Source organism: Bos taurus, chromosome 5 (assembly GCF_002263795.3).
Source record: "Bos taurus isolate L1 Dominette 01449 registration number 42190680 breed Hereford chromosome 5, ARS-UCD2.0, whole genome shotgun sequence".
In the NCBI taxonomy this organism is placed as follows: domain Eukaryota; kingdom Metazoa; phylum Chordata; class Mammalia; order Artiodactyla; family Bovidae; genus Bos; species Bos taurus.
The window spans coordinates 25,912,004-25,930,503 of record NC_037332.1 but is presented as its reverse complement, the minus strand read 5'-3'; the positions used below and the strand labels follow the sequence as shown (position 1 = coordinate 25,930,503).

General features: G+C 48.8%; 1 long non-coding RNA gene across 1 annotated transcript; it reads right to left on the bottom strand.

Moving 5' to 3' along the window:
* Nucleotides 1-13,942: 13,942 nt before the first annotated feature.
* Nucleotides 13,943-18,494, bottom strand: LOC112446665 (uncharacterized). Its single transcript, XR_009494475.1, has 3 exons — nt 18,327-18,494; nt 14,541-15,311; nt 13,943-14,345 (listed from the first exon to the last, which is right to left on the bottom strand). It is a non-coding gene; the product is annotated as an uncharacterized lncRNA (long non-coding RNA).
* Between the last annotated feature and the right edge of the window lie 6 nt (nt 18,495-18,500).

Here is an 18,500-nt window from a genome sequence, read left to right as displayed (position 1 = left end):
CAGGAAGCAACAGTTAGAATTGGACATGGAACAACAGACTGGTTCCAAATAGGAAAAGGAGTACGTCAAGGCTGTATATTGTCACCCTGCTTATTTAATTTATATGCAGAGTACATCATGAGAAACGCTGGGCTGGAAGAAGCACAAGCTGGAATCAAGATTGCCAGGAGAAATATCAATAACCTCAGATATGCAGATGACACCACCCTTATGGCAGAAAGTGAAGAACTAAAGAGCCTCTTGATGAAAGTGAAAGAGGAGAGTGAAAAAGTTGGCTTAAAGCTCAACATTCGGAAAACTTAGATCATGGCATCTGGTCCCATCACTTCGTGGCAGGTAGATGGGGAAACAGTGGCTGACTTTATTTTTCTGGGCTTCAAAATCACTGCAGATGGTGATTGTAGCCATGAAATTAAAAGACACTTGCTCCTTGGAAGGAAAGTTATGACCAACCTAGACAGCATATTAAAAAGCAGAGACATTACTTTGCCAACAAAGGTCCGTCTAGTCAAGGCTATGGTTTTTCCAGTGGTCATGTATGGATTTGAGAGTTGGACTATAAAGAAAGCTGAGCGCAGAAGAATTGATGCTTTTGAACTGTGGTGTTGGAGAAGACTCTTGAGAGTCCCTTGGACTGCAAGGAGATCCAACCAATCCATCCTAAAGATCAGTCCTAGGTGTTCATTGGAGGGACTGATGTTGAAGCTGAAACTCCAATACTTTGGCCGCCTGATGCAGAGAGCTGACTCATTGGAAAAGACCTGATGCTGGGAAAGACTGAGGGCGGGAGGAGAAGGGGACGACAGAGGATAAGATGGTTGGATGGCATCACCGACTCAATGGACATGGGTTTGGGTGGACTCCGGGAGTTGGTGATGGACATGGAGGCCTGGCGTGCTGCGGTTCATGGGGTCACAAAGAGTCAGACATGACTGAGTGACTGAACTGAACTGCACTGAACTGGAAGTGATCCTTCCTGCACCTAGTGATGAGGATACAGTGGCTTACCATAGTGTTCCACTTCTGTAAATGTTCTCAATCTTCCATAACAAACATTTTTACAAAATAGCTCAAGTATCTTCCTTTCACTTCACCCCTTCTCTCAAGGATGGATTGGCTACCTGTTGTCCTGTATGTACATTACTATCCCTTAGCACTTTGTGTTCCCATTACTGTTGAAAATCTGTCCTCCACTAGGCTATGGCAACTTGAGGAAAGGGATCAGGTCTAAATTCCTTCCTCAGTCCTTGCTCCTGGCCGAGGCCCAAGTATATAATATGTGCTTAGTAAATAGCATTGAGTTGACAGCTGTCTCTGTCCTAGAGGTCTCCAAGGTTTGCAGATCAGGATGCTAACACTTGGGGAAGGGGGCCAGAGGACAGAAGAGAGGCAGGGTCTGCGAGTCTGGGTCAGTGTTAATGTCTGTTTCCCACAGTAACTGGCTCCAGGCTGTTCCCAGTGTGGGATGAAGGGATAGGGGAAGGGCTGAGGACCCTGCTGTGCACTGTGGTATAGGAATCCATAGGTTTCTACCCATGTCATTTGGGCGGTGAGGGTTCTCTACGCCATTTGGTCAGACTCTGTGTGAGACTAGTTCTGCTAGGAGTTAGGGTCTGCTGTGACTGTGAGTGCCCTCTGTGTCTTGGGTGAGGAGGAGATGAGAAGAGAAGGGAGGAGGCTATTTTGTGCAAAAGGCACAGTGGTTTAGGCATTTCCATCCATCCCCACCTGGCCTCCTACCCTCTGCTGGGCCTTTCACCCCTCTTGCTCCAGACCTCCCCACTACGGTGCCCAGCACCGTATGCACAGGAAGGCGGCATGAGGCGGGTGCTGTTTCTGCTCGGCTCCCACCCCCACCTTGGTCCCTGAGGCCATAGTGGCAGATTCTCCATATGGCCAGGATGAGGCATAGCCTTCCAGCTCTCCAACTCAAGAAGTCCTTGTTAATACCACAAAACATCAAAGCTGGAAGGTGTGCACAGACATTGGGTCTAGACCTTTCTTAATATCTCTGGGACAGCTGAAACCCAGAAAGGGTATGTGTGTGTGTGAGGACTCAGGACAGAACCAGTGCTGGATGGAACCCCAGCAAGTTAGTGGCTGAGCTCGAAACCCAATTTCTTGATCTACGATTAGTGTTTAGGGTTTTTTTGTTTTGTTTTGTTCTTATTTTTTTGCCATTCCACAAGGTATGTGGGATCTTAGTTCCCCAACCAGGATTTGAACCCTTGCCCCCTGCATTGGAAGTGTGGAGACTTAACCGGTGACTGCCAGGGAAGCTCCTGCAAACATTATCTCACTGGATTCTCACAAACCTATGGCATTGTATTATAATTCTCACCTACACATGGGGAAAATGAGGCTCAGGGAGACTAGCCATTTGTCTAAGTGACACACTGCTAAACAACAGAGCCAGGATCTGAAACTTAGCTTAACAGGCGCAAATTCCAGTGCACATTTCTCCAGTGACCCCCTCCTCCATCTGCCCGCCCGCAACACACACACACACACACACACACAGCCATGCTGGGCTGGTTTCCCAGACACTCACTCTTCATCCCTGGAACATCCTCAGTCAGAGATCATTTCACCTCCCCTGCCCAGCGCAGGGCTCTTTGCCCCAAATGAAGTAGCTGGTGGTGTTCCCAGTATGGTCTTGGGCATGGGACTCCATGAGCTGAATCCATGCAGAGCCTGGTCTCCTGCACACAGCCCTGCTCCTGTCTGTGGCCACTGAGGCCTCTGCCATAAATCCCCAGGTCTCAGCTCATAACCATTAGCAAGCGATTGGACTCATCAGTATGTGCTTATGAGACTCAGGTCAGATAAATGGATTGCCGGAGGTCAGGAACAAGGGATCTCTTCACCCTGCCTTACGCCAGAGGTGTCCCCGCCCCCATCCAGAGGCTGGAAAATTCCTCTTGACTTACAGCTTCAGTACGAAGAGGGGGTGTTATAAAGATGTATCCCCAGTAATCCACATTCGTGGGAAGAAAATGGCCTGGACATAGAAAACCTCGGTTGTCTCATGGTCATTGAGGCTGGAGTTACCTACACACTCACACACAGACGGCACACCCACAAACATGTACACTCTCACACTCCATCTCGGATCAAATCCAGATTCTTCAGCAACTGCCCCCAACCCTGCCCACCCCAGGGTCGTCCTCACACTGTCCCACCTTTGAGGTGTTCTCTGGATCAGCACTGCTTCAACACCCCTGTGTCTACTACACATGACTAGGGGTCTTGTTCAAATACAGATTCTGACTCAGTAGATCTAGACTGGAACCTGAAATTGTTTTTCTAGCCAGTTTCCAAGTGAGGTCTCTTCTCCAAGGCTGTTAAACAATGGTCCTCCCCTATTGAACAAGTAGGAGGGGGGGAAACGAGGGTATATAGTTTGGAAAAGCTCCCCACCCCCACTCCCTGGAGATGCACACTCAGGCACTGAGCCAGCTCTAGAATGCTGTTCTCTCACTCTTCATGTGGCTCCTTCTTCCCCCTCAAATATCAGCCTAAATTCTCTGCTTCTCCAAAGAAACCTTCTCTGACCCCCCTCAGTGTAATGGTGCCCCATTCCACCAACTTACCCTACCCTCTTCTTAGCAGGTATCACAACTTGCGTTTATGTATTTACTTACTTATGTTGGGGGGTGGTCAGTCTCATCCCCTGAAATGTAAGGTGTCAGAGTTCAGGGATCATGCCTGCCTTGTTCACACATGAATGCTCAGCACCTGATGCCTAGCATGGAGTAGACACTCATTAAATCTTAACAAATGAATGAATGAATGAATGAAGCACTTTCCTGATGATAAGTGGTGTGGGAAAGAGTATCTGAATGAGGGGCTGATGTCATAGACAATTAGAGAAAGCTTCTTGAAGGAAAATGAGAAGCATGGTATGAAAGACTTGGTATATATGATGCAAGGGAAGGGGAGAGGCAAGTGCATCTGGGTAACAAGTTGGGTTTTTGGTCACACCTGGCATGACAGGGGTCGGGGAGGGTCCTGAAAGAAAGGTCATCAAAGCCGGGCAGGTGCTGCAGGCTCTTGACAACCATGGTTGTCAACCATGGGCAGCAGGAAGGCTACTGTCCTCTCCACACCTCATGGACAGGGACCTACACTTATTCTTTCCTGTACTTGACAAATTCTTCCTGAGCCTGTGTCACATGCCAGACACTGTGCTGGGTGCACATCCAGAGATAAACACAATGGCTCTGATTCCTGCCCTTATGGGGCTGACAGTCTATCAGGAGAGACTGAGGTTAAACTAAATCATTAGAGTTGGGCTAAGTCCACAAAGAAGTACATGATGAGGGACGTGATGGTCAGAAGAGGAGCTTCCCTAGGGGATAACAGTCAGCAGAGTCTGAGGGGTGGGGTTTGTCTTCCCCGGCCCCCAGTCTGCCTCAGCACTCGCCCTGGACTTCCCGCATTCCACTGCACTGCCCCTTTAAGAGGCGCGCCTCTTTCCTGAGCAAAGGAGGTTCCGGGCACACAGCCGAGCCTGCCAAGGTTGTGGGTTATAAATCAATGCTGGCACTCCCTTGGCAGTGGACTCTCCTCTGAGCTGCCCAGATGGCGGGCAGGCCTGGGGCTCCAGGGGCAGCCAGACACACAGGAAGGGGGAGTAGGGCAAGGTGGGGACACAGCTGGGCCCTGGGCCCCAGTGGCAGCTACCCACCTCTGCCTAAGGACCTTGGACCAGAGAAAACGCCAAGGTCCTTCTATGCTGATTACAGAGATTTTCTGAATCCTGAGTCACAGGCTGGCACCCGCCTTTGGGGTTGTTGCCTCACCCCTGTCGGTGACCCAAGCCTCACAGACACCCTCTGAGACCAAGGGTCATGGATTTTCCCTTTGGAATGACCTCTTGGGGTCACGGTCAGCTCCAGTATCCAACCTGAAAGTTCTACCTGTGGTCTGATCCTCTTCCCTCTTGCTGTAGCCAAGAGGTGCTCTTCTACATTCTCTGAAGGACAGCAGCTTCCCATTTTGGGGGGGTGATGGGAGGGCTTTGGGCTCTGATTACATGCCCCCTCTGCCTTCACTTTACACCTCCTAGAAATGCAGGATAGGAAGGTTTCTCAAGGTTAACCAGAGAGGGTGGAACTCCGCCCTCTTGGGGGTTGGCATCCCTCAGCCACCCTCACAGGTGCTGTGACAGAGGGAACATATGTCGATTCCACCCCTGAGGACAGTGACGACATCTCAGCAGACACAGCCCCACAGAGCTGGGCTCAGCAGGCCTTGACAGAACTGGAAAGTCAGCCCCTCTCCCGGGCCTGGGCCTGGGTCTTCATTGTGTGCCAAGGGGTGGAAGCAAAGCCTGGAGACCCCACCCACCTATTGCCTGAGCAATAGGCAGCAATAGGCAGATTTTTGCTCTCCCCACGCCCTCTAATATCCACCAATGTTTCTAGAACAGTGGGGAATTCCTGGGTTATAGAACAATAGATATTTCCTGGGATGTTCTTGTCTTCCAATTCTCCTGTGAAAAATCAGAACGCACAGGGCCTTCGAAATCTTACACATTCATTGTACAGATGAGGAAACAAGACTCAGAGAAATAAACACAGGCCTTTGAGCATTAAGGTTATTTCTGCTACCCTACATTTGCCTCCTGAATAGAAACCCCTGAGCCACCACTAAGCAGGATACATTAGGCTCCAACTATAATAGAACAGATGGAGGTTAGATAACAAGCTGAACTTTCTCAGAATAGTCGATCACAGAGAAGGATGAGAAATGAAATAAAAGAATGGAGTTCTCCCCAAGAGTAGGGTGGGAGCGGGTAGAGATAGACTCAGGACTTGGGTTGGAATTTTGCAAAAAAGGAATGTAGGGAATGGAGGAGGAAGCCGCTGGTATGGAGCCCAGAGCCAGGCAGCTTGGCTGTGGGGCTTCCAGGGTTCCTCCCCAAGGACCTCCAGCCTCCACCCACACCAGGCCTCTGGGTGTCTACAGAGTTTAAATTCAGGCCTTACTTCAGCTGATTCTCTTGGCTTATTCCTTGCTCTCCCAGGATGGCTTATCTAGCTGCCAGAGTCATTTGCCTTCTCTAATTTGTGTTTAAATTAAAGTTCCCACAAAACAGGGGCTTAATGTGCTGTTTCCAAGAGCTCCCAGGCCCCCCGCAGCTCTGGAAGTTAAGGGCAGCTGGAGGGAGGAGGCCATTGAGCTCCCACAGAGGCTGATCCCACTGGGTGTGGGGGTCCTGGTGTGGATGATCCAGCTGGGTCTCTCTGGTTCTTGTCGTTCTCTCCAACATGGTAATACGTGGGGGCAGGGCAAGGAAAATCATGCCCACAGAGGGGTTGGGGACCACCAGACCTGTCTATGGACTCCTGGTAGGTGTTCACCCTTTTTCAGAACCTTGTAAAGATGGCAGGGAAGGCGGGCAATAAGAAGGGGTAATAAATAAGGAGAAAGCTTGAGGCTCCTTTTTTTTTAACACTTACGCATAGCGCTGCACTGTGTGTCTGCACTTCCTAAGTGAAAAGTGAAAGTCACTCAGTTGTGTCTGAGGCTTGTGACCCCATGGGGAATTCTCCAGGTCAGAATACTCCCCATTCCCTTCACCAGGGGATCTTCCCAACCCAGGGATCAAACCCAGGTCTCCCCCAGTCTCCCACATTGCACACGGATTCTTTACCAGCTGAGCCACAAGGGAAGCCCAAGAATACTGCAATGGGGAGCCTATCCCTTCTCCAGAGGATCTTCCCGACCCAGGAATCGAACCCGGGTCTCCTGCATTGCAGGAGAATTCTTTACCAACTGAGCTGTCAGGGAAGCACTTCTAAGGACCTCATAACCTTAAGCTTACTTCACTGTCTCCACAACCCTATGAGGGAGTGTTGTTATTATCAGCCCCATTTTTACACCTGTGGAAACAGAGGCACAGAGAGGTCAAGTAACATGCTCAAGATCACACAGCTTAAAGTCTGGCTCCAGATTTCAGTACTACACTGCCACTTATTCCGAGATTTTTCTCCCTGCCAGTCTCTTGATTACAAAATGAGGCTTCTTTTTGACTGACAGCAACTGAAGTGGAGTGACGCTCTTTTCCAGTTCCTCCTTCCCTCTCTGGGCCACAAGCTTCTCTCCTGTAAGATGAGGACAAGGTGCTTGAAGGGATTAAGGGGGTGAGGAAGGCTTAAGGAGACAGCTTGTCAGAGCAGCCACCACTGGGTTGTGATTCCCAGGTGGCTCAGAGGTAACGGATCCACCTGCCAATGCAGGAGACACAGGAGACATGGGTTCCATCCCTGGGTCGGGAAGATCGCCTGGAGAAGGAAATGGCAACCCACTCCAGTATTCTTGCCTGGAGAATCCCCATGGACAGAGGAGCCTGGCAGGCCACAGCCCACGGGGTCGCAAAGAGTCAGACATGACTGGGCGCACACTCAGTGCAACTATGAAGGCTTAAGAAGATAGCTTGTCAGAGTGGCCACCCCAGGGTTGGTCCTCAGTCATAATTTCCTTCCCTTTGGCCCAACCACCAGGCCTTCTGCTGCCCTTGCCTGCACCACCTCTTGATTCTGCTTTCCAGAGAACTCCAGGCCGTGATTCCTCAGCAGAGGAAAACCATGAAAACCCTCAACAGAGAGCCGTCCCCCATTCCTTGGTCCAAAACTCTCTCTTCCTCCAGGGAGCCCTTGGAGGAGAAGAAGAAGAAAGCTCACCTGGAACCCCAACCTACCTGTCCCCACCACCCTCACCTCCACCCAGGCAAGCCAGTCAAGGTCCAAACAGCAAATCCATGACACACCCGAAAGGGTTTCACTGAAGAGAGTTTAATGACACAATTTTCAAGGCACAGATGGAATGAAGGGAGCCAATAAGGGTTGGTGAGGTACCAAGAAGAGTTGAAATGGGATCAGGGAGAGCGGCCATGCAGCCAAGGTGGGGCCGTTGAGGAACCACAACCCCTGCCAGAGCTTCAGGCAGGTGGGCGGGTGAGACCGCAGGGGACGGGGAGACAAATATCTCAGCTCCTCACTCCCTTCCCTGCCAGGACCCCTGCTGGCCAAGCCTGACCAGTTGAGAAGTCAGGAACTCAAGCAATGCCGTCTGCATCAAGCAGCCTCCGGGGCCAGGGTGACCCAGAGAAAAAAGGCGGCGAACATCATCACCCCGCCTGCAGCCCAACAGGGACCCAGCTCACAGGAAGATGGGATCCAGGCAGGAAGAAGCGGGAGCGAAGGGGCTACACTGACCATAGGGCGAGGATAGGAGGAGGGCAGTTTTTGGGGGTAGTGATATCAAATGGTGACATGAAACCAATTCAGTACTTGATACAAATCACTAATCTCGCTCCAGCCTCCCCTCTCTAGACTGCAGCCCCTTGGGGTGGGGATTTTGTCTTGTCCATCCTGGACATCTAGCGTGGTGTGCCTCTGAAGTACATAATCAGAACTTATTGACTCAATAAGGGGATAACCAGTAAATGAGTGAACAAGCCTACTCACAGCTCATGTGCACACCCTGGGCCCCCATCAGAAAGCCCCAGTGAGTGAATCACACATAACACTCCTACAGGAGCTTTATTTCAGCCGTCCAGCACCTCAGATTTTCCATGCAGCCGTTCAGCCCCTGGCCGCCCGAGCCCACGTCTGTCTCCGAGCTGGCCAGAGGCTGTGCTTTGACAGCCCCCATTCAAACGTGCCGTGACTTCATTTGGCTCCTCTTGATGAGGGAATCGGGGAAACAGCAAGTGACTTCATTTCTCACAGCAGCCTTCCTGTGAGCTTTCTCCGGAGAAGTCTTGATCCATGGCAAACAGTCTGTGGTACTCCCGGTTGGAGCCCCTGGCAAGAGATGGGAGACGGGAGTGACGGTGCCAAGGAGGAGCTGAAGGATCGTCACCCTGGGAGCCACATCTCTGCGTGGCTTTTTCCAATGGGCCATAAAGACTGAGGGAGGCAGGGGGAAGGGGGCGGAGGCAGCTGGGAAAGCACACTCAAGTTCCCAAATGGAGTCACTGCGCCAGGCCCACCTGGTGGAGCGATTAAGCACACTCTGGGGGCCAGGCGGCTGGCTGGCTTCGTGATCCTCGCCCTGCCACTTGCCGGCTGTGCAACCTTGGGTAAGATGCGTCACGATTCTGCCTCAGTTTCCTCATCTTAAAAAACATATGCAGAGAATACTAATACCTAGTTCGAATGGTGGTAGGCAAGAGGTGAGTTTAATAGCCATGAAATATTGAGCAGAATACATGATCCCTGGTCAGCCCTACATAAATTTCATTATGTGAAATTGATCGGGACACTTGGGTTCTAGCCTCACAAACATTTTTTTGGTAGTAAGTCCAGCCTTGGATACTGCTTCCGTTTGCTGTGAGAAGTGAACAAATGCATATGACAATTAGAACTTGTTAGAGTTTGTTATTTGTCGTCAAGCTTGCCTATGTTCCTGATGGAGCAGGGGTGGGGGGATGCCGTCAGTCGTCAGGTTCTGGTTATCTGCCTTGCTGAGGTCCCCTGCTTGTCAACATCATCAGCTCTTTGGGTGGTTAAAGCTTTTGCTTGACAACATCCAGACCTCTCGCAGTCCCTCCCACACAGCAAGAGCTGGAAGAGCTCGGCTTTTGAAAGCAAAACTGGTCCTTCCCTTCCTACCCACAAGGCAGGTGTAGCCGGTGGACACAAGTTTCCGGAGAGGAGAGGGCACCTCCATATCAGCCCACTTTGCATTTGGGTGGGAGGGGAGAGGCCAGCCTGGGGCAGGACAGTGGAGAGTGGCCAGATCCTCTGGGCCAGGGCCTCAGAAAGAAATGTATTTGTCTTTGTCCTGGAGAGCAGAGAATGGAAACAAACCCATCCCAGAGTCCAGTACGAATGTGCTACCACTTACTACTACCAATGTGATCTCAAATAGTTACCATAATCTCTTTAAGTCAGTTTTTCTCATCCTCAAAATGGGGATGGTGGTGGTTTAGTCACTAAGTCATGTCCAACTCTTTGCAACCCCATGGACTGTAGTCCACCAGGCTCCTCTCTCCATGGAATTTCCCAGGCAAGGATACCAGAGTGGGTTGTCATTTCCTTCTCCAGGGCATCTTCCCAAGCCAGGGATGGAACCCTGGTCTCCTGCATTGCAGGCAGATTCTTTACTGACAGCCACTAGGGAAGCCCCAAATGGAGATAATTATATCTAACTCAAAGAGTTGAAGGGAATTTCCATGGCGGTCCAGTGGTTAGGGCTTGGTGCTTTCACTATCGCGGCCTGGGTATAGTCCCTGGTTGGGGAACTAAGATTCTGCAAGCTGTACAATGCAGCCAAAAAAAAAAAAAAAAGAAGGATGAAATCAGTGAGATATATAAATCCCTTGGTACATGGCTAGTCCAATACTTGGTAGTTGTTATTAGCTGGTATTTTGTGTTGTTTGTACACCATCCCTCTGAGAGATGGAGAAGTAGTGCTGTTTTCCAGACTGCAAAAGGTGGTGGCAGCAAAAGTGACTCTCAACTCTGCTTTGTTTACGTTTTCGTTATGGAGCACATAGTAAGTACATCATTTGTTCATTCATTCGTTCGTTCAACAAATATTTACAGACCTTTGCTTTACAACAAATGTTTACAGACCTTCATCACTTTGCTCACTTGTATTTATCTTACTCTCACCGTTACAGTTCACGAGGGCACGGGCAGTGGCTCATGGGTTCACTGGGTCCTTTGTGCATACTTGCTAGGTGAGTGAGAGCGTGGAGCTCCAGGTGTGCAACACTGAAACGGGCTAAGGAGGCGGGGGCAGGAGGCCTGCATTCTAGGCTCCATCACTCCTCCCAGAACAGAATGTTCCTTTGATCTTGAAGCCTGCATACACCTTCCTTCAGCTGTGAGACACTGGAGGATCACTGGAGACTGGACTCAGGGAACCTCTTCCCCAGTGGGTAGAAGTCCATTCGTCTACTCCGTGTCTCTGAAATCCCTGGAGAAGGGTTTGAGTTCCCAACTCTGAGGAGCACAGCAAATGACTCAAATAACAACAATGTTAAGAAAACAATGACTAGAAAATGGAAGGAGGTGCTCTCCCTCAGTCACTTACAGAGGAAGGAAAATGCCAACTTGTGTATATTAGCTTATGCGTGCATTAGTTCTCAGTCCTGTCTGACTCTTTATGATCCTATGGACTGTAGCCTACCAGTCTCCTCTGTCCATGGAATTCTCCAGGCAAAAACACTGGACTGGGTTGCCGTTTCCTTCTCCAGGGTATTTTCCCAACCCAGGGATCAAGCCTGGGTCTCCTGCATTGCAGTCAGATTCTCTACCGCATGAGCCATGTATATGTAATTATAGTTTATGTAATTAACACAAAAGAAGGCATAGTCCCAAGATCCTGCCTTCCTGGATATTGGGGATTCTCATATGTAAGACATACTAGGTTCTTTTTTTTTTTTGCAGAACTGGAGTTTTTATTCTTTAGAACAATTTCAGTTTTTATTGTTACCAATAATTAACAATAAAACCAGTATCATTTTATGCCTCCACATTTAAAAAAATTTTTTATTATAGTTGATTTATAATATTGTGTTAGTTTCAGGTACACAGCAAAGTGATTCAGTTATATGTATATACACACTTTTTCAGATTCTTTTCCGTTATAGGTTATTACAAGATATTGAATATAGTTCCTTGTGCTATTCAGTAGGACTTTGCTGTTTATCTATTTTATATATAGTAGCGTGTATCTGGAGAAGGCAATGGCACCCCACTCCGGTACTCTTGCCTGGAAAATCCCATGGACAGAGGAGCCTGGTGGGCTGCCGTCTATGGGGTTGCACAGAGTCGGACACGACTGAAGTGACTTAGCAGCAGCAGCAGCGTTTATCTGCTAACCTTGAACCTGTAATTAGCCCCTCCCCTTTCCATTTTGGTAACCATAAATGTTTTTCTGTCTGCAAGTATGTTTCTAGTTTGTTAATAAGTTTATTTGTATTAGATTCCTCATATAAGCATATAATATTTGTCTTTCTTTGTATAACTTACTTTGCTTAGTGTGATAATCTCAAGGTCCATCCATGTTGCTGTAAAGGGACTTATTTCTTTTCTATGGCTGAGTAATGTTCATATATATAATATATATGCCCATTTTTGCCCACAGATCTCATTCCATGTGGTCCAAGCTCTCTAGAGACATAAGAGTTAAGGGAGAATCATAGTATTCAAAAGGTAGAAAGCGAAAGTGACACTCACTCAGTCGTGTCCAACTCTTTGCAACCCCAGGGACTATATAGTCCATGGAATTCTTCAGGCCAGAATACTGGAGTGGGTAGCATTTCCCTTCTCCAGGGGATCTTCCCAATCCAAGGATCAAATCCAGGTCTCCCTGACAGCCCAAATATCCATCAGCAGAAAAGAGGATAAACAAAAGTAGTGTATCCATATAATGGAATATTATTCAGCCATAAAAAGAATGAAGCACTGATAGCTGCTACAACATGGGTGAGCCTGGAAAACACTGTGCTAAGTGAAAGAAGCTGGTCACGAAGGACCACGTAGTGTATGATTCCCTTCAAATGAGATTCCAGAACAGAGGAATCTGTCGAGACAGAGAGCAGATCAGTGTTTGCTGGCAGGGGTATGGAATGAAGAGGGATAAAAAGAGGGTGGTAAAACACTTCCCTGATGGTCCGGTGGTTAAGACTCTGTGCTCCCAATGCAGGGGGTGCGGGTTCAATCCCCAGTCGGGGAACTAGATCCTGCATGCCACACCTAAGACCTGGCACAGTCAAATACATTTTTCTTTAAGAAAAATGGGGGAGTGCTAATCTCATAAGTGTATGAGATTTCTTTTAGAGGTGATGAAAATGGTCTAAAATGGACTGTGGTGATCGTTGCACGTATCTGTGACTCCACTAAAACCACTGAATTATATACTTTAATAGCAAATTATATGGTGTGTGTGAATTATATCCCAAGAAACTTGTTTTAAAAAAAGAAAGGGAGAAATGGAGACGGGGCAGTTGAGATGGAGCAGGAAGGCCAAAACGAAGCCCAGGCACTGTCTGTCCTGGCAGCCCCCCAAGCCAAAGCCTGCAGATCGCACAGGCAGTGTTATGGTAGCCCCCAAGCCACGACTCAGGAAGATAAATTGGCCCCAGAGGTATGGGACTGGGTCCCTTCTCCCCTGACAGCTCCCTCTCTGTGTTTTTTCTGGCACAAGAAACATTCTGTCTTATTGTATAAATAGGGGAAATTTATGACAGTTTTCCCCCTTCTCCTCCCTGGTGGGCTACTAGGAAGAGGCTGGGGTGGGGGAAGGAGGGAGACATAAATGTGGGAAGACTAGAGGGAGGCAGGGAGCTTGGCTCTGGCCCGGCTCTGCTCTGTGCGTTGGACCATCTGGGTGAGAAGGCGGCTGGAGCAAAGATGCAGCCCGTTGGTTCCCAGGCGCAGGGAGGTGGGGCTCCGAGGCAGACATCCAACAGGAGGACACAGGGGAAATCAGGGAACTATGGCCTGGCCATCCCAGAGTTTTATCCAAGGAGATGCAGGCTCCCCCTGCCTGGTTGGGGTGTTTTTGTCCTTGATTTGTTGAGGAAGCTGATATGGTGATTAGAGAGCCCATCCTGGATTCAGAAAATGACAGAAAAACTGTGTGATCTTAGGTAAGTCACTTCCTCTCTCTGGGCCTTGTCCGTAATTAAAAAAACAGGGGGGAAGAGATTGAACTTGCAGGGGGTTTCAAACTGGTTTTCTTTCTCTAAATAAAACTTTATGTAGCAACCCAACATCTAACTCAGGTGTTCTGCTGAACTTCTTAGGTTGAAGTGAGGGTGGGGATGGAAGATACCTAGGTCCCTTGGTGATAGGAAGGGGCTTGGCCGAGCAGAGATGATCTCCAAGGTCCCTTCCATCTCTGTTCTTAGGTGGGAAGGTATATGAAGAAGGATGATGGCAAAATTGCTATTAAAAAAAAGTCTCAAACACAGTCACAAATAGAAAACATATTTATTTATCGTATGACGGTCTGGAAGGGAGCCATCCTGGACGGCAGGTGGCTCTGCTCGACCTGGTCAATCAGGAACTTGGGATCCTATCCTACCGCGGTTTCGCCTTCTCTTAGGGATTTCTCCTCAACTGCACAGTCACAGCTCAGTCTCAGGCACATCAGCTCCAGCTCATAAAAAGAAGAACTTACCAACATCTTAAGGCTCTGATGCCATTCCTCGACTTACATTCCCTCTGGCCTCCCTGGCCAGTGGAGTGTCCAGATGGGACGTGCTGTGCCCTCGCAGAACAAGAAGAAAAGGCGCTTAGTGGAGAGCCCAGCAAGTCTGAATCCAGGGCTCAAACCGCCCCCAGCTGAGCGGCCCTCTTCTGCCCCTCCTCCCTCTGTGGAGGAGAAATTGAGTCCATTGTCCAGAGGACAGTGTGATGCCCAATAAAGTCCCCCCATCCACCCCAAGATCAGAGTCCCAGGAAAGTGACTTGGAGGCCTCCTCTAGAGAGAATACCCATCTTCTTCACAAGGGTGTGAGAAAAGCTTCTGCCCCCACTGCCCCCCGCCCCTCCCCCTCTCTGTCTCACCTTATTCTCCAACTCCTGTTATGACTACAAATAGTGGGCAGCAGGGTGACCAGAACTCTGAAGGGAAGGAGAGACCAGGCCAGGGAGCTGCACTTTGCAGGCGCCCAGGTATGCTTTTGGTGCCAGGCAGACCCGGTTACCACACACATGACTGGAGGTGGGGATTCAGTTCTCAGAGCCTCAGCTGACTCCTCAGGCTATAGGAATGAGCAGCTCACTTGTCAGCGTCACCACAGGCATGAAACAAGAGTAACAGATCCACCCGGCACAGTCTGCGCTAAGAAATGGTAACCTATTGTACCTGGTGCCAGAGAAGTCAATCTGATCCAGACCCTCTGGCTTCACCCAGCCTTTGCACAGTCAGTATTTCCCCACCTGCTCTGCCAGTGCACCACTTCCATCCCTCTTCTTTACTTCCGATCTTCCTTCCCCTCTTATCTAAATCCTGATCTGTACTTTCCTCTTCCAGGAAGTCTTCCCTGACTGAAACATTCCCACTCCCCACCCTCATCTTCCAGCAGCTCCATGGTCCTGGCCTCGTCCGTGTCCCAACTTTACGTGTGTCCTACCTCACCCTTCAGAAAGTCCCACCTCTCTGTTCAGAAAATGTGCAGCAATGGAAGCAAGTTGAGATTTGTCATCAGGCAGGTCAGCATTCAGATTCCAACTTTGCCACTTCATAGTTTTATGATTTTGGCACGTTACTTCATCTCTTTGGACCTCTGTTTTCTGGGCTCTCTCCAGTGGGGTCAGGGATGTGGAGGGTGGTACCTAGTTAGACAGTATTTATTAAACTTCAGTCCCTTCTGCTCGACCCAGTCTCCCCCAACCCACACTCCTGGGGACTGACTCTCTACCAAAGGAGGGTATTAGACCAAGAAAGCAAACCTCCCATCACAGCCCTCCAGAGGAAAAAGAAGTGACTTTCCTTTGTTTGAAGTCTCTGGTCACTGAGAGGGGACCACCAACCCAAAAGCCAAAGCAGAGGCCAGGGAACTCAGGTGTCCCAGCTCCCAGGGCCCCAGGTCTCACTCTCCCCCTGCTCTCACCACATGCACCTGAGTTATTAGACCAGATCCAGGGATGGGGGTGGAGGGCTGACCTGTGCATGATCCCAGAGAACCCACTGAACCCTTAACCTCTAAGAGGTTCTGTGACCATCTCCAAACTCCCCAGCTCAGAAAAGCTACAACGTCAGTAACAACTAGCTTTGTACAGTTTGTACAATGCTTCCCACACAACTAACACTGGTCCAGACACTTCACACATATTAACTCACTTAATCCTCAAAACAGCCTATGAGCTAGGTACAAGTAAATCCATTTGCCAAATAAGGAAACTGCAGTGTGGCAAGGTTAAGTAACTTGCCCAAGGTCATACAGCTAGCATGAGGCAGGGCTGAGCTTCAAATCCAGGCAGCCTGTCTCCAGAATCTGTGCTTTTAGCCACTATGCTAGTTTATTGGTAGTTTCTAGGTGCCAAGCATCGTAGAAACAGTAAGTGTATTTCATCTCATCACGAATACCCCACTGAGATAGCTACTTCAGAACCCCTAGCTGCTTTGCTTCACATCCAGCCTCCCAGCTTCTCCTTCTCTAGGGGGGGTTTGGAAATACTAGCACCTTCCTTCACAAAGCTACTTTACCCTCCTCACCAGCACCCAACCTCGTGCCCCAACTACTCCCATTCACTTCTGCCTCTTCCTCTTGATCCTCGCCTCTCAGCCCTCCCTCTCCCCACAACATCCCCAAACCTTTCTATCCCTTCCCCTCAACTCCCTTCTGCCTTCCCCCAAAGCTCCAACGGGATCAGATAAATTTCACCTAAAAAGACTGTCAGATGGTCCCCAATCAGGCCCCCACTGCGCGTGGATCTCATGCCCCCGGGGAGGCACCGCAGTGACTGCGCTGGAGTCAGAAATAAAATCCTCCTCGTCCTCCCCCGCCCCCCACTTCCCATCACTCATCTGGGAATCTAGGGCGAAGAAGGGAGCTAAAGTGCAGAGCGTTCATTTAATATTAACAAATTGAAATGAATTCTTTTAATGCCAATTAACTTGGAGCGGCCCCTTATTAATAGTAATTTAGATTCATACTTGGGAGAAGCAGGGACGGGGGTTGGGCCGAATGTGCCCAGAATGTCAATGTGACGACAAAGCTGGGGACTGATCGGGGAGGAGCAATGACAACGTTACTTTGGCCAAGTTGGGCTGTTTCCCTCAGAGGCACAGACAAAGTCAGCAGAGGTGGGGCTTCAGGAAATGAAATTTCTCTCCTCATTTGATTTTGGTACCTGCAGTGGATCTGAATAGGCTGCAACTGTATCACACTACTTTGATGATTTTTACTTCACAGTAATGCTAGAGAGAATGTCTTCGGAGCTGGAATTTACCCCAAACTCTCCTAAACCAGACCCCACTGACCCGAAGTGATCTAGTCCCCAGGCCAGCCCTCTCATTCTTTGTGTCCATTCAAAGCTAGAGCTGGAGATCAGAATGGGGTCCCCCAATCCCTGCCCCCTCCACCTTATCAGAAGTAAAAGAGGGAACTACATGTTGTGTCTCTCTTCTGGGAATCTCTCCCAGAAGGCAAGAGTCCCAAGAGGCTGACCCTGAGCTCACAGTTTACATTTAAGGGAGGGGGGGAAAAAAATCTGTTGGTACTTTGCTTAGAATTCAGGGTCAAGATGAGAACTAAAAATTCAACTTTGTGTCCCAGAGACTTGCCCAGAATAGAGCCAAGGAGAAAGAGCTTGGTCCCAAACTACAAAGTCAAATAGCAGTTCTGTTTTCCCTGATTTTGCTGGCTTGGGGAGTCGGACTAGAGGTGCCCAGAGCCTCGAGTTTAAGCTCTGACATAAGTAGGACATTTTCTTATCAGGCATCCCTCCTTGCCCTTGGGTGAATCGAATTTGATGCTGGGAATTGTGGAAGTTGAGGGTGGGAGTTCTGAAATGGAGGAGGCAGGAGGGGAAAGGGGGTCGGACAGGGTAAGGAAATATACAAAATGGTGAAGTGTATAAAATTAAAATTTTAAAGATGGTTTAACAAACTAAAGTTTAAATTTCAAGAACAGGTCAGGTTTTTATTAATAGAAGAGGTAAACTACATCAAAATTGAAAGATAAAAATTGAAGACAATGCATACAACAGTTGAAGTAAATTGTCCTTCAAAAGAGGGGTCAGAATGAATCAAAAGAGACCTCATTCACACCCCCATAGAGTTTCCCAAACAATAAATTCATTTACAAAACAAAAAGAGAAATCAACACAAAAGTAACCCTTGGTCCACACTAGGAGGAAAAAAAAAAATTGCGAAGATTCAGTAGCAGCTGAAAACTAATGAGGGAGGAGAAAAACAAAAATGAATAAACTTGAAATATGTTAACTGGTTCTTTGTAAATACTGAAACTGGAAGATGGGATGGAGAAAAGCATCCACTTGACATCATCAGAAAAGTGAAACTTGCAAAAACAAAAGGGTAACTCATCTCTAAAGTAAACTCTCTTCAAATAGAATGCTCCTCTCCAAAAGAAGAGAATAGAAAATTGATCCAAAAAGTACTAGTCGTCCTCTAAGGAAAGTATATTAACCTGAACTTCATCTTTCCCCAAATCTGAAATTATATATATATATATATATAAAAATACAAAAGGATTATATTTTTTTCAACTAAGAGAAAAACAAAATCATATTAAAATTGTCTAACGGGGCAAGAAAGGAGACGCTTTTTGCAGGTGCCAGAAAGGATGGGGGAGGGGGTGGTTGAAGGGTGGAGGACCCGCTTACCTTGCTCTCGAGCAGCGGCTGTTGGACAGAAGTGGGTGCGGGACCCTGCAAGTGCCTGCGGGGTTGGGGAAAAAGAGGATTCGGGGATCCCGGTGCCCCGCACGAATAAGGTGGGTGGAAGGACTGGGGGCACCCATTTCCCTCCCTCCGCCCGCCTCCCTCCCTCCAGTACCC